This window comes from Pseudonaja textilis, chromosome 1 (assembly GCF_049901715.1).
Source record: "Pseudonaja textilis isolate UNSWEBS1 chromosome 1, rPseTex1.2, whole genome shotgun sequence".
Lineage (NCBI taxonomy): Eukaryota > Metazoa > Chordata > Lepidosauria > Squamata > Elapidae > Pseudonaja > Pseudonaja textilis.
Window position 1 is genome coordinate 36,285,249 of NC_141990.1, and position 14,064 is coordinate 36,299,312.

At 40.2% G+C, this 14,064-nt stretch overlaps 1 long non-coding RNA gene across 2 annotated transcripts in view; it reads right to left on the bottom strand.

Moving 5' to 3' along the window:
* LOC148127564 (uncharacterized) overlaps positions 1 to 14,064 on the bottom strand; it is a 141,097-nt gene that overhangs the window by 85,955 nt on the left and 41,078 nt on the right. Inside the window, exon 5 of one of the 2 annotated variants that reach the window (XR_015743138.1) lies at positions 6,862 to 6,969. The exons of the other annotated variant lie outside the window; for it this stretch is intronic. This is a non-coding gene — a long non-coding RNA (uncharacterized LOC148127564). Of the gene's footprint in view, positions 1 to 6,861; positions 6,970 to 14,064 lie in introns of those variants that run through there. 2 annotated transcript variants of the gene reach the window in all.

Below are 14,064 nucleotides of genomic sequence, written 5' to 3' on the forward strand. Positions count from 1 at the left end.
GTTCCAATATTTGAGGGGCTTCCACAAAGAAGAAGAGGTCAACCTATTTTCCAAAGTACCTGAAAGCAGAACAAGAAGCAATGGATGGAAACTAAACAAGAGGAGAACCAAGCTAAAACTAAGAAGAAATTTCCTAACAGTGAAAACAATTGATCAGTGGAATGACTTGCCTTCAGAAGTTGTGAATGCTCCATCACTGGAGGCTTTGAAGAAGAGACTGGACACCCATTTGTCTTGAATGGTATAGGGCAGGGGTGTCAAACTCAAGGCCACTGGACCGAATCCAGCCCATAGGGTGGTTAGATTTGGCCCACAGGACCAACCTGGAAACAGTGAAGGACTGGCCCGCAGTGCCTCTGCCAGTGGAAATGGAGCTCACAAGGGCCATGCATGACCCTTCCAAGCTCTATTTTCCCTAGCAGAAAGTTACAGGAGGCCATTGCAGCCAACAGTGGAGCTCATGAGGGCCATGGGTACATTTTTGCTGGCAGAGAGTTACAGGAGGCCATCGCAGCTGAAAACGGAGTTCTGGAGCCCGTTTTCATTGGCAGAGTGCTCAGGCCAACACAGATGCCCATGACATGAGTGACGTGGAGCTGACCATGCCCACTCTGGCCACACACCCTCCGGGTGGGAAACCCTGGCCCTTTTATGATTTATGGACTTTAACACTCAGAATTTCTGTGACAGCAACTGAAAAGAGCTTTGGAGGCTAAAGGAGGTTGAGATTAAAATGGACTGTGAATTCAAGAAATGCACAAAGCCAGGTGTATCCTTTTGGCATACTTCAATCTGGATTTGATCTTCTTTCTGTTACTTACTGTTTATTTATCTCCTAAAGCACATACATACATTCTGGAGATGAGCAGTGTGAAGAAATATTCATTTCTGAGTAATAGGAAGCTTGAGGAGACATTCTGATTTTAAAAATGATGAAAATGATGAAAATTTAACAGCTGCATCTAACATTACCTAATAATATCAGTTGTCTTTCACTTTAATCATCTATATTTCATATTTTGCTTATCCCTGTCTTTAAATAAAAAACAAAACAATAGTTATTAACAGTAGTTAATAAAATTATTATTCTTATTCAAATTCATCTTGTCAACTGATAAAAATCTTCCATGTTTCTTTTCAGTTTTTTTTTAACTTTCTTTTTAAATCATTGAGAGCCTTATTCTCTTTACAAACCAATATTCCATTATACATCAGTACAAATTTTTCCTATCACTTTAATCATCTAAACATTTTCTAACCTTTTTCTATTTCTAATATAACAATGCTATTCCATGCACCCTTGCAGAATCTTCTCCTTAAGTTAAATTTTAACCATTGTCTCTGTGTCTTTTAAATAGGTTTATACCTTTAATTCTTGTACGCTTTTCCTGTACCTTTATATCATGTCCTTTGTAGCTTCTTTTCCTTTTCCTTTCCCTTTTCCCTCTCTTCTTCTCCCTCCTTTTTATTCCCTTTTCTATCTGATTCTCCCTTCTGTGATCCTCCCTTCTGCTTCTTCCTGATATTATGATTGCTTTTCAATGCTTAAGCTTTTAACTCCCTTCCCCCTCCTTCCCTTTTTTAACCTGCTTAAAGTTGCTTGGTTATTAAAGATGGCTTCTTCTTTATCCCGCCCTTCTTGTTCTGCCAGCGTTTCATAGTTCAAAATCTCCATTTCTAAAAATTGAAATATGAAGCCAAAAGATGCTCTCCCCTCTTGTGCTTCTTCTTTTTGTTCTTGAAGTCGCATTTTTAACTCTTCAAAGAGTGACGCCATTTTAAAAACTTATAAACAACCCCCAATTGATTTTATTTTGTTTCATTAGGATCCACCATCCAAAATTCCAGGAATCATCCAATAACCTAAAACTATTTCTTGCTTCTTTTCTCACTTTCTCTTTCCAGGGGCTTTATTGTCTTGTAACAACGTTTCAGCTACAATGTACCTTTTGCAAGCCTTGTTAAAATTCCACTATCGATTTTTTTAAATTCCAAGTGGTCTCCTCCATTTTTCAGATTCCACCCTCTTGTTTCCTTTTTCCCTCCTCTGCTTTCTTTCTTTTTTCTTAAGAAAATTTTTAAATTATTTTCAGCTGGAAATAGCCTTTTAATGTCAAAGTGGATTAGTATCAATTTCTTATTCAAATCTCTTCTTCTTAATGTTCCAAGTCAATTAAAACTGTCAGTGTGAGAGGAAAAAAAGCCAATTCCATTTCCTTTCCCTTTCTTTTTTGCTGCTTAAGAGCTTTTTTAGGAATAGTATTAGTCTTTAAAGTTCAGGTTCCAGGTACCTTAAATAGATGTTCTCCACTCAACCCGGTCAGTCAAGCTTTCTCCTTTAAACTTCCTCCTGCACAACCTTGTCTGGTTGGGTTCTTCTTTGAGGTGGCCATTTCTGACCACCACTGCAACCGCCTTTGGGAAAGGGCATAATGGCCAGCCGAGGAGGAGAGATGCGGCTCTCCTCAACCCAACTGATGGCTCCCCTTCTTCACCACCTCTACGGGGTGACTTCAGCCCCAAATCCAGGTGGCTCGGGGTGCTCCAGCAGCAAGCACAAATCAAAACCTCACATGATCGTGATTTTGGTTTGTCGCTGAAGAAGTCTGAACCGGATATCCCAAGAATGTGCTCTTTATTAGTAACACATTCATATAGGGCAAACACGTAGCTGTGGTGCACCAGGTGAATAGCAGGTTCAGAAATTCCCAAGATGGTTTGTTGTGTTAACACAGCACAATAAAGTCATTGTCATGGGCTGATGTATCTTCCGAATGTCTTTCTACTTGCCACCTGTCATAATGGAGACAGGTGCAGGACAATTCTTGAAATGAAAATGCTGTTTCTCAAATTCTATTTCAATTCTTTCCTAAAGTGAAGGTGAGGGAAAATAGGACAACTGTCAGCCTGCTTTTATCCATTCTCTACTACTGCATTTCTATTAGCTATTACAAGCACAAAAAGCTTCTCCAGCTAGGTTGATTTGTTAGATGGGGAGGTAGAATCCATAGTGGCGTAACATGTTTATTACAATCAATCAGAACACATAACAGCATTTTTTGAAAGAAAAGAAAAAGCAAACTGACTCATTAAGCAAACTGACTCATTCAGATTTCAGGCATCATCTAATATTGTATCAGGACTTCCATTCATACAAAAGGACCCTCCCTCCCACTCCTTTCTGTACATTTCTCTGCAAACTATAAATCTGTTCTTGAATCTCTTTATGAGCACAAGGGAGAGGAACGAGAAAGAAAAAAAATGTCTATACCCATGTCATCCATTGAATTTACCTTAAGGATCCACCAGAAACAAGATTATATACTGTAGCTACTGTTGTTGATACCAAATGTATGCCTTCTCTTTTTGTACCCCAAGAACATACATGAGCACATTAACAGGATATGAATTTAACAGTCTTTCCATTATTTATTTTCATTATCTGGTTAGTACAAGATCTATTGCTGCTGAATAGGCAGGTTCCATTTAGTAATGATTTTTAATAATTTTAATGGGCTTATCCTCTATGGATCTTTTAAAGCTGTCTTAGCAAGTTGCCAGCTCAATAACTTAAAGCAATGGATCTCATTAGCTAATTATGCATTGTGCTATGAAGGGCTCTTTCTTTCTATCTTTCTTTCCTTCTTCCTTCTCAGGTTGCACTAAATCAACTGGCACTCCATTTCATTGGTGCCTTCACTTTTACTTTTTAAAAAGGATAGCAGTGAATCTGCCAGCCATATCTCTTTTTGTGGAGACCTTGGGTAAAAGAAAAATGGCTGTTTACCATAGACAGCACAATCCCAGGGTATGGGTCACTAGGAAATGTCCTCTCTGTGAACAATTTGAGTACAAAAAACAGTTTGACCATGTTGACTCCATGGTAAATTCTATGAAAGAGTGTAATAAGCGTGAAGGAGGTGAGAAAGGAGAAAAAGACATGAACTTCTTTTGCAGAAGAGTATTGTGAAACACCGCTGATAATTTCATTCAGTAGCAAGGAAATAAAGTTGTATATCGGAGAAAGCAAAATAATTACCTTTGGAATTAACCATGCATAGTTAAAAAGGATGAAACTAGCTGTCAACACATACAGCTTCATAAAGTGCTGAGGGAGTGGGATCCGGAATGGCTTGCAAATATACTGCCACCATGACAAGTACGAGGTTTCCCCAGGAGATCACAGCCCATCTCATGCCTGGAACCATATGTTACATCTTATCTTTACCTCAGAGCAGTTGGGTCAGGTTTAACAGAGAAGAACATTTCCACCAGGGTTTTTGTTTTTGTTTTGGGTTTTTTGTCATAGTCAGATCACTCCCTGATCACTTTAAGAGGAGTGAGCTCTAGTGAGCTCTGGAGAAGGGCAGGAAGGCCAAATAGGATGGCCTTCCTTAAACACCTTATGAATTGAATTAATTTTCTGCAGCCTCTTGGGAATTTTCTTAAGGATTTCACATATTAGAATTCTGTATGAAAATACAGAATTATCTCATAAGATTTTGATCATAATACTACTACTAGTAGCAGCAGCAGTAGTGGTGGTGATGTTAAGATCCTGGAATTCCATCCAATGACATTGCATATGCTGTGTACCTACAAACATCTCCACCAGATGTGGGATTCTACAGGATTGGACCAGTTCGGGTGAACCAGTATTTCCAATGAGCATTTGGCCCTGCCCACCCACCCCTGTTCTTTCCTGTGCTTTATTTCCTGGTTTTTTAGCGCAGCTAATTCACGGGGCAGAGTTGTTTGCCACACCTCAGCTGCTTTAGTCCAGGGGTCTCCAACCATGGCCACTTTAAGACTTGTGGACTTCAACTCCCAGAATTCCTCAGCCAGCAAAGCAGGCTGAGGAATTCTGGGAGTTGAAGTCCACAAATCTTAAAGTGGCCAAGGTTGGAGACCCCTGCTTTAGTCCCAAGAGCTGCAGTAGAAGGTAAGTAATTGAGGTGAAAATGGGCTTTTTAAAATGTAGAGCACACACGCAAAGCACATGCTTACCAAACCAGTTGTTACACCAGTTGAATTGCACTACTGATCTCCACCCTTCAATCCTCTCCATGTATAATAGGTCTAGTTCCTTACCAAAACCATTTTTAATGTACAAAGAGTAAGGGTGAAGTAGGGAGGCACAGTACCCATAACAACCTCTCTCCAATTATACAACAATTGAACAACAATATAACATACTGTATGTAATGAGCACCCTGTCTCTCTGGTTCCAATAACTATTTCACATGCTTATCTCAAAATATACTGCCAGCAAAGGTAGAGCTTGAATTGCAATAGCAAGTGGGATCAGAACTATGATCTCTAAGAAACACAGTTGTAAAGCATGAAATCATGTGAGCACATTATTTAGCGATAGGAATTCTGGCAGCCCTGGTTGCTGTCATTAAGCAAGGACCATGCATGTTGTTAAGCAGGGACCCTGTGTGATTGCGATTTCTGGTTTCTTGCCCGTTTCCCCATTGATTTTGCTTGTGGAGAACTAGCTGGGGATGTTGGAAATTACCCTTATGCAACTACAGCTTGCTGCAACAGCTGGAACTTGGCCCTTTGTTCAGTATTGTTGTAACTGAATAATCACAGAACAAATGGCTGTAACCTGAGGACTTCCTGCATTTGAAAATACTCAGGTGAAAACAAACTAAGCTGAATATTGCAAACAGATAAGATTATCAGGGTGCATCCTTCTAGTGAAAGATTCCTTCAATGTCTGTGTTCACACAATGGGCTAAATTCTAATGAACAAGACACAATTATGCAGCACAGGACAGTTTATCATGATAAACATTCCTTGAGGATGAACATAAACTCTCAACTCTATTAAACTAACATGTGAGCCAAGGTGGCACGGAGGTTAGAATGCAGCACTGCAGGTTACTTGTTCTAACTGCCAGCTGCAATTTAGCAGTTCAATTCTTTCTGGCTCAAGGTTGACTCAGCCTTCCATCCTTCTGAGGTGGGCAAAATGAGGACCCAGATTGTTGGGGGCAATATGCTGACTCTGTAAACCACTTAGAGAGGGCTGTAAAGCATTGTGAAGTGGTATATAAATCTAAATGCTATTGCTATGTTCTGAAAGTCCCAGCCTGTTTGAAAACATACTCCATGGGAAATGCCCTTTCCTATTTTTTGATGTGTTTGTGTGTTTTAGGTGCAACCTTTCTCCAAGCACTGAGAAAATTGAAGACCCTCTCTTCAGGCAGATAAAATGCAGCATTTTCTTATCTGCAGGGTCAGCCTATTTATTCCAAATGCCTTTAATAAGTGATGTGTAGGTTTATTTGCTGCCCACAACGAATAACACAAGCTATTTAACAATTACATGTATCTCCCTGAGCAAATCCTCACCAAATCCTCAGGAAATGTGGTAAGCTTATCGCCATGCAGGCTTTTCCCAGTCCTCCAGTTGGGGGATACATTATTATGATAGCTTGGCTAACTTTCCCCTGAGGGAGAAATAAAACCCGGATGATGAGTAGAGTTGTCACCATGGCAACAAACAATTTCCAATTGAGGTAGGGAGAAAAAAATGGACTCCCACTGAGTAATACCGCATGGTGCACTGTTCCTCTTGCTGAATCCTTGACACTTATGAGTCTATTTATAAAAAGACATAATCACAGACAAAGCACAGGTGGAGCATGCCATGTTTTTGAAAACAGATTCTGGTGAGATGAAGGAATTCTTGCAGCACTGCTTTCCCAGTGTATTGTAGAATTAGGAATGCACTGAATGTTCTCCTGTTTCATATTTTGTGGGGAAAATGGTTAGAAAGGTCACTGTTAAATATAAAATACTAAAATGTGTTTTCCAATTCTGTTTGCATTCATTTTTGCTTTAAACTTACTGGCTTATTCCATATCCCTTTTTTATTTTGGGTTGTACAAACATCTCCTTCCCTTTTTCTGTGGTAGGTCAAATATAACTTCATCATCTGTTGATGTCATGGAAGATCTGTGGAGATCACAATGGATAACAATATATATCAACTAAAAATGAATGAATTACATCCTATCACAAAAAAGAGAATAGAGTCTGATGCTTTGATTTATGGCCATAATGACTTACAGCCAAAATTCCAGGCTTCATTGTGGCTTTAATGTATAGATACTTGTATCTATACTTGTATAGATACAGACATATGCTTGTGCATTGTTACAATATTGTTGCTATAACACTTACTAGCTCATGTTTGGATATTTTATATTTTCCCCTTCATTTACCTTATCCTGAAAAAGAAAAATTAATTCAAACTGACCGTTTTGCATAGAAGTAAGTCTCACTGACTTATTTTCACAAAAACAGAGTGAAAATTACTTTTGCAAAAACAGAAATATAGCATGCAAAGACCAAACAATTAAAAATTAACTCAATGTTCTAAATTTTTACCTTGAAAAGGACACAAAATGGCATTGTGGTTTTATGAAATAATTAATCAGTAAAATCTATTTTTCAGTATGCCTGATCCATTAAACAGCTGAGCAAACATTTTTTATAAATGACTTTGACAGCATTTACTCATGTTAACTTGGTCAAAAACCACCAGTTTCAGAGTTGGTTAAAAGCACTATAATATCACAATTATAAAGCAACCTCTAAGTTACAGGAAGAGTTTAAATGATGAAGGTTTAACACAGTCATACACAGACTGATCTTTGAGATTCAGTTATAAAATATTTTTTGGGAATCAGAAATGATGTCTTCTTTTCATCCGACATCATTTGCTACAGGGACTCATTTAGTGGATTTTAGATACATCTTTTTTTTTTAGTTAAAATGAAAATTCTTGAATGTAAAAATTAATCAGTTTTGTGTGGATAAGATATTTTAAAATAGAACTAGTTTTCTGAGCAGCATCTCTGGAGGGAAGGGGAGATATTTTTTCCATGCATTAGAAGAATCTGCTATTTGGTGGCTAAGTGGGGAATTGAAGTAAATATATTGTCAGTAAGATACAGCTATTTTTAATTTGTTTTGATAATCAGACAACCAGTTCAGTGCACTAAATCTAAAGCTAATGATAATTTTATTACTTTCACATCATTTAAAATGTTTTTCATGCTTATATGGATTGTCCCAGCATGAAGATCACCTCAGCAGACACCATTACAGGTATGACTGCTGTTGTGAATAAGTGCCATAAGACTCCCTTTTTCCACCAAGGTGTGAAGGAAAGTTGGATGTTAAGCTACCACCAGGTCAAGCTTAGCCCACTGAAATCTATATCAACAGCATCTACCTGAACTCTAAGCAGATGCTTCAGCAATAATAACTGAACTTAATACTCAGATATGCATCTCCTCAAACCCAGGGTAGAAATTCTTAGGTGAGGCATCTCTACATATGTTCTTTGTTATGAACTCTTCAGCATAAAAATCACAAGAGCCAAGTGACACATTCCAAGAGAAGTTGGTCTCTGGGGATGATAGAGCCTTGGTAGCTTTATTCACTTGGAGCCATGTATCCACTGAAGCCTTCTTGAAATTAGTAAGTTATATAGGGGTTTTTGTTTTGGGCAGCAGTAGAAAAGTGGTTTGCCATTGCCCTCTTCTGGGATATTTGTTAAATTTTCCGGTCTAGCTGATAACCTGGGATTCACATTCAAATATTAATCAGATTTGATCTTTGCTTTTTTTGAGATTAGACAAAGTTAGGCAGATATTTCCAGCTGAGTTCTCAACTGATACCCAGTTTTAAAATAAATCAATGTGAGTGGTGGGGCGGGGGGGAGGCAAAATTCCAAAGATTATTTCTCATAGATATATCATCTCGTGTATGAAGAAGGCTCAGGAAATTACATATAAGGTCAATGTTGGCATCAGAATCTATGAAGACATGGATACATCATGATAAGAAGTGTGGTTCATGATATGGACAATGCTTGATGGAATGGAACAATGGCCTGAGTCACCATGAAGCTATTCTCTAAATTTTGGGATGAGTTTGGAAATTGTCTGTCTGAAAAGTCCCTCCTTCTACATATATATCCAATGAGTGCTACAATGATCTTACAGCAAACAATACTATATCCTACTCAGAGTAGACAAAATAGGACAAAATTTCCAAGAATATAGACATCAGCCCAAACAGGTTCTGGCCACATCAAATTGTCATCAGATTTCCAGTACAGACTGACATGAAATCCAAAGTGACGCTCATCTATTGCTTTGGGCAATTGGGCAATTGTCTGGGAGTCATGGATGTCAACATCCCATGCCTAGAATTTGTAGCTTAATGTGACTTGACAGACAAGCCAACCACAGCATGCTCTCTCAAATCTTAGAAAATGGCAACTCACATTAGCAAATAAAGTTATAATTTATTTTATGTGAGATATGTCGGTTCTGCAGGGAGTTTTTCAATCCCCATCATAGTCTTTTTATCTATAGATTGATAGATGCACTTTGGTATAGTTATGATCATGTAGAGCAAGGATTTTCAAGGTTTTTCAGTCCACAGAATCTACTAATTAAAAAAAATCTTGAAAGCCCTGATCAAGGCCTAGTTGACTGCATCTGAGTGGAGGGTTTAGAGGATTTAAAGCTAAAACTTTTTTTTGGATGTTATATCTATAGCCAATGTCTTACCTAAAGCTAATCATTTACGGAAAGCGGATATTTAAAAGCTTATTCTTATTCAAATTTGCTGGCTTCAAAAACCCATCAGTCAAATTGGCTTGAGAGGGTTCTAATTTCTTACTGAGTGCAGGAAATGAAACGTCATTAGTGCAGCCATGAGCCATGATTTACAAATCACTGCAGCCAAAGCCAAAATAAACCATATTATAATTCAGTGCAAAATGAAAACCCACCCATTTTTAAAATTGCATGTACAGGAATTCACTCAAAATGGTTTATGATCCCTGATAGGAAGATTCTTGAGCAATTCTGAGACTTGCTGCACTGATTAAATCACATTGTGTTTATGACCCCTGATAAAGTATGTGATTTTTGAGATGAAGAGTCCTGAAGCAATCCTGAGGCTTTGCTCCAACCCACAAAAAGCAACAAATGATTGATAGATAAGAGAGAGAGGGAGGGAGGGAAGGAGGGAAAGAGAGATTCCAGAGCCTGCAAATGTATTTTGATACCATTTATTACCCATTTCAAATAATAAGTTTCTCTAATATATATCTATATCTAATATATATCTATAATATATATCTGCCCCTTTACCCCAAATCACTTTTATTTCAATCAGATTTTGAACTATGTATTGTGAACAGGTGAAATTTATGCAAAGCATTAAATATCTTTTTAAAAATGAACTCAACAGACACCCTCATCTTGCATCAGGAAGATCTAGAATTTATGCAATCCATTATCAGGCCCTAATGACAGCATTTTGTGATAACATGAAACATTCAAGCTCTTGCTTCTAGCAGACAAGTCAGGTAGAAAGAAAGATATTCCCCACCCACCTATGGCAAGATGCCATAGGCAGGAATTGAAAAAGCAGCCACAATGAGAAGGGCATTGGTGTTCCTTGGCCCTAAGATGAATCTGATCATCTTGCTAGGAAATGTCTGGACTTGCTAATCCTGGCATTTTCATTCTGACAGGCAGAAAAATGGCTCTCCTGAGGGGGCAGGAGAACTTTCAAAGACTAAAAGACATCTTAAAAGTGCAAATTACACCATCACAATACTCTTTCCCACTTCTCTCTCTAGTGAGAATCATGTCTTCTTTCATTCTCTCAGTCTTTCTTTTATATATATAAAGATGTTTACACTCTCTCTTAATCTTTCATTCCTCCATTGTCAGGCTTCAATGGTCAATCTCCTAATGGGGTTGAGACTCAATTTCTGATATCTCCAGCAATTTTAGGTTTTATGTTTGTTTTTGAAGATGGTTCAGTTATTCCCATTTGCATTATTTCTCTCATTTATATAATTAAATCAGTTGTTGGCTTCCATCTCTTTGTCATTTTTAACAATAAACTTGTTAAAGGACAAAATTTCAATAACAAAAACTAAAGCAAAAATAATAATAAAAAGAAAAATAAAAGGTGCAGAAAAGAAAAAAAGTTGAAATAGAAAAGAAAAAAGGAATATTGTAAAAAAAGAGAAAAGAAATGCATAAGGAAGTTATTTTCCGCTTCATCACAAGCATAAACAATTTTATTAATTTATCACTTTCTCTTAAAATACAATGATATTTTCCTCCCGTACTTCATCCCTTATCTATAAACAAATCCATGAAACCTCATTATTACAGTCCTCATTAGCAAAAGCCCATTAAAGGTTATCAGGGATAATAACATATCTATTTTAACCTTGATCAAATAAATCAATCTTTTACTTCTTCCATTTACTTCTAAAAAACCTTCAGCCCCTTCAAATAATGTCCTAGATCTAGAACTTGATTTCTTTTTTTTTTCTTTGTCCCATCTTATAAAATTATTAAAAATACTCTCTTTTATACATCCATTGTAGGAAAATTAATCCGATCACACCCTTGGATTGCTATTTGTATATCCTTTTGAACAGGGATGGGATTCTATCAGTTTGTATCAGTTCGGTAGAACCGATTGTTATGGTTCTCGGTAGTTCAGAGAACTAGTAAATCAGGCCTCTGGCTGGCCCCGCCCCCTCCACCCGCTTCTCTGCTCCCTGCCCAATCAGTCCCTATTGCACATGTGCAATATTGTGCACATGTGCAACATGCCTGCAGCCTGCTTTTGTCCGCCCACCAGGCTAGCCATGGCTGCCTGCCTTTTGCTGTGGCACAGCGAAAAGCTTGCAAGTTCCTCTCCCTTCAGGAAATGGCTCCTGGGCAGCAGAGAAGCAGCCCAGTTGAATCCTGTTTCTCTCTGCTACCCAGGACCCATTTCCCGAAGGGAGGGGGACTTGCAAGCTTTTCGTTCTGCTGGGAGAGGCCCTCCCAGCAAGAGCAGGTGAGAGAAGCAGCCCGGAGACAACACGAACCTCTCCACTGTTCCCTCCAGCTGAGCAGCCCTCATCTGCCTGCTCACAGGTAAGCCTACGAGTCACGCTAGCCCCTTGCCCACTGTCCCTGGGCCTCTCTCAGTCCTCCGCAGGCCTCCCTGTAGCTCCCTGGGCCTTGTCCATTCCTCTGTGGGCCTCCCCATAGCTCCCCAGGCCTCACCCAGCCCTCCGTGGGCCTCCCCATAACTTCCTGGACCTCACCCAGCCCTCTGTGGGCCTCCCCATAGCACCCCAGGCCTCGCCCAGCCCTCTGCAGACCTCCCCATAGCTCCCTGGGCCTTGCTCAGCTGTCCACAGACCTCCTGGTAACTCCCTGGGCTTCACCCAGCCCTCCATGGGCCTCCCCATAGATTCCTAGGCCTCATCCAGCCCTCTGCGGCCTCCTTGTAGCTCCCCAGGCCTCACCCAGCCCTCTATGGGCATCTCTGGGCCTCACCCAGCCTTCACCTTGTGTCCGTGCTGGGCCTCCTCCTGCCTGGCTGTCTGCTTCTTGACATGAGCAGAGGCTGCGCGTTGGAGCGCAGGGAACCACAGTGCTGGGCTCCCAATTCTAGCTATGCTTTCCAAGGGCATAGCTAGAATTGGAAGAGGTTGTGTGTCTCTGGTGGAAAGAACCAGTGCTTCTTGACATGAGAGTAGCCGCTGCCTCACTCACGCCTGCTCATCCAAGCTGCCGGGTGTGGTCCTGGTTCTTTCCATCACAAATGCACAGCCTTTTATTCCAATTCTAGCTCCAACTAGCAGCCTCTGCTTGCATCAAGAAGCTGGTGGCCAGGCTGGAGGAGACCAAGGTGGGGTGCCTTTTCTGGGCCAGTCTGGCCAGTGGATAGGCAAGCAGGCAGCCCTCAGGGTGACGTGGCAATGGGGGTGGCTGGAGCATGCCACGGCCATTCACTTTCTCTTCTGTGCTGGGGCTGAGCCTGAAACTGAGAGGGTTGATGGGGGTGCCCCAAAAGGGAGGGCAGGAACTCCTGGGGCTGCTTCCCACCACAGCACCCCCACTCCCACTGAAAGGGGGGGCGGGTGGATGTTCTGGGGACCGGGGCTGCTCTTTTTTCATTCTCCCACCGCCCGCTGCTCTGGAGCTCACCTGATCAGTTTGTCCCAGACCTGGGGGGGTGGGGAGGAAGGAAGGAAGGAAGAGCAAGGAAGGAAGTGCAAGAAAGAAAGAAAGAAAGAAAGAAAGAAAGAAAGAAAGAAAGAAAGAAAGAAAGGGGAAGGGAAAGAATGAGAAAGAAAGAAAGAAAGAAAGAAAGAAAGAAAGAAAGAAAGAAAGAAAGAAAGAAAGAAAGAAAGAAAGAAAGAAAGAATAAATAGGAAGGAAGGAAGGAAGGAAGGAAAGAAGGAAGGGAGAGAGAGAGAAAGAGAGAAAGAAAGAAAGCAAAAGAAAAACAAATTGGAAGAAAGAAAGAAACTTCCATCACCCACAAGAAATCCAGGCTTAGAGCAGTTTAAAGGAGCAGCTTGAAAACACATGGCTGTTAAACTCCAAAAACTTCTAGCCTGGATTTGTGGCTTGCAGCAGCAGCAGAAACAGTTTGGAGCTTGGACTGCTTTCCACCACAGGCATGTATTTTCCAAACCCGGCTCTAGTTACAGGCATGAGATTGTGAGGGCACGCTTTTTCTTTTGCTCAGATCAGTAGGTAAAAGAGCCAGTGCGTGGCGAGGAAGGAGCTGTATCCAAAGCTCCGAGGGGCCTAGCAGGGAGATGCATTCCCGTCCCCACTAGGGGAGATCTTGCTGGCATGGGGGATTCCAGAAACTTGGCTGTGGGGGAAAGAGAAGGGAAGGGCCGGGAATTGCACCTATTGTGTGAGTTGCTTTGTGGTGAGTATGCCATTTTGTGTGGTCGGCCATGCAAAAGGCTGGAGCTGTCAATTGCCTTTTTAATTATTAACACATTATTGGATTACTTTTGTATGTCAAAGTAACATCTTTTTCCATGTCGTTTTTGTACCATGTCATTTTTAAATTCATTTTTAAATCAGTCTTAGTCATGTCTGGTAATGCTTATTTCTCTTCCATAGCATTTTTCAAACATAGTCTATTTACCAAAACGAACACTATTAAAATTAGCTTCTAGATTCATTGTTCATTGTG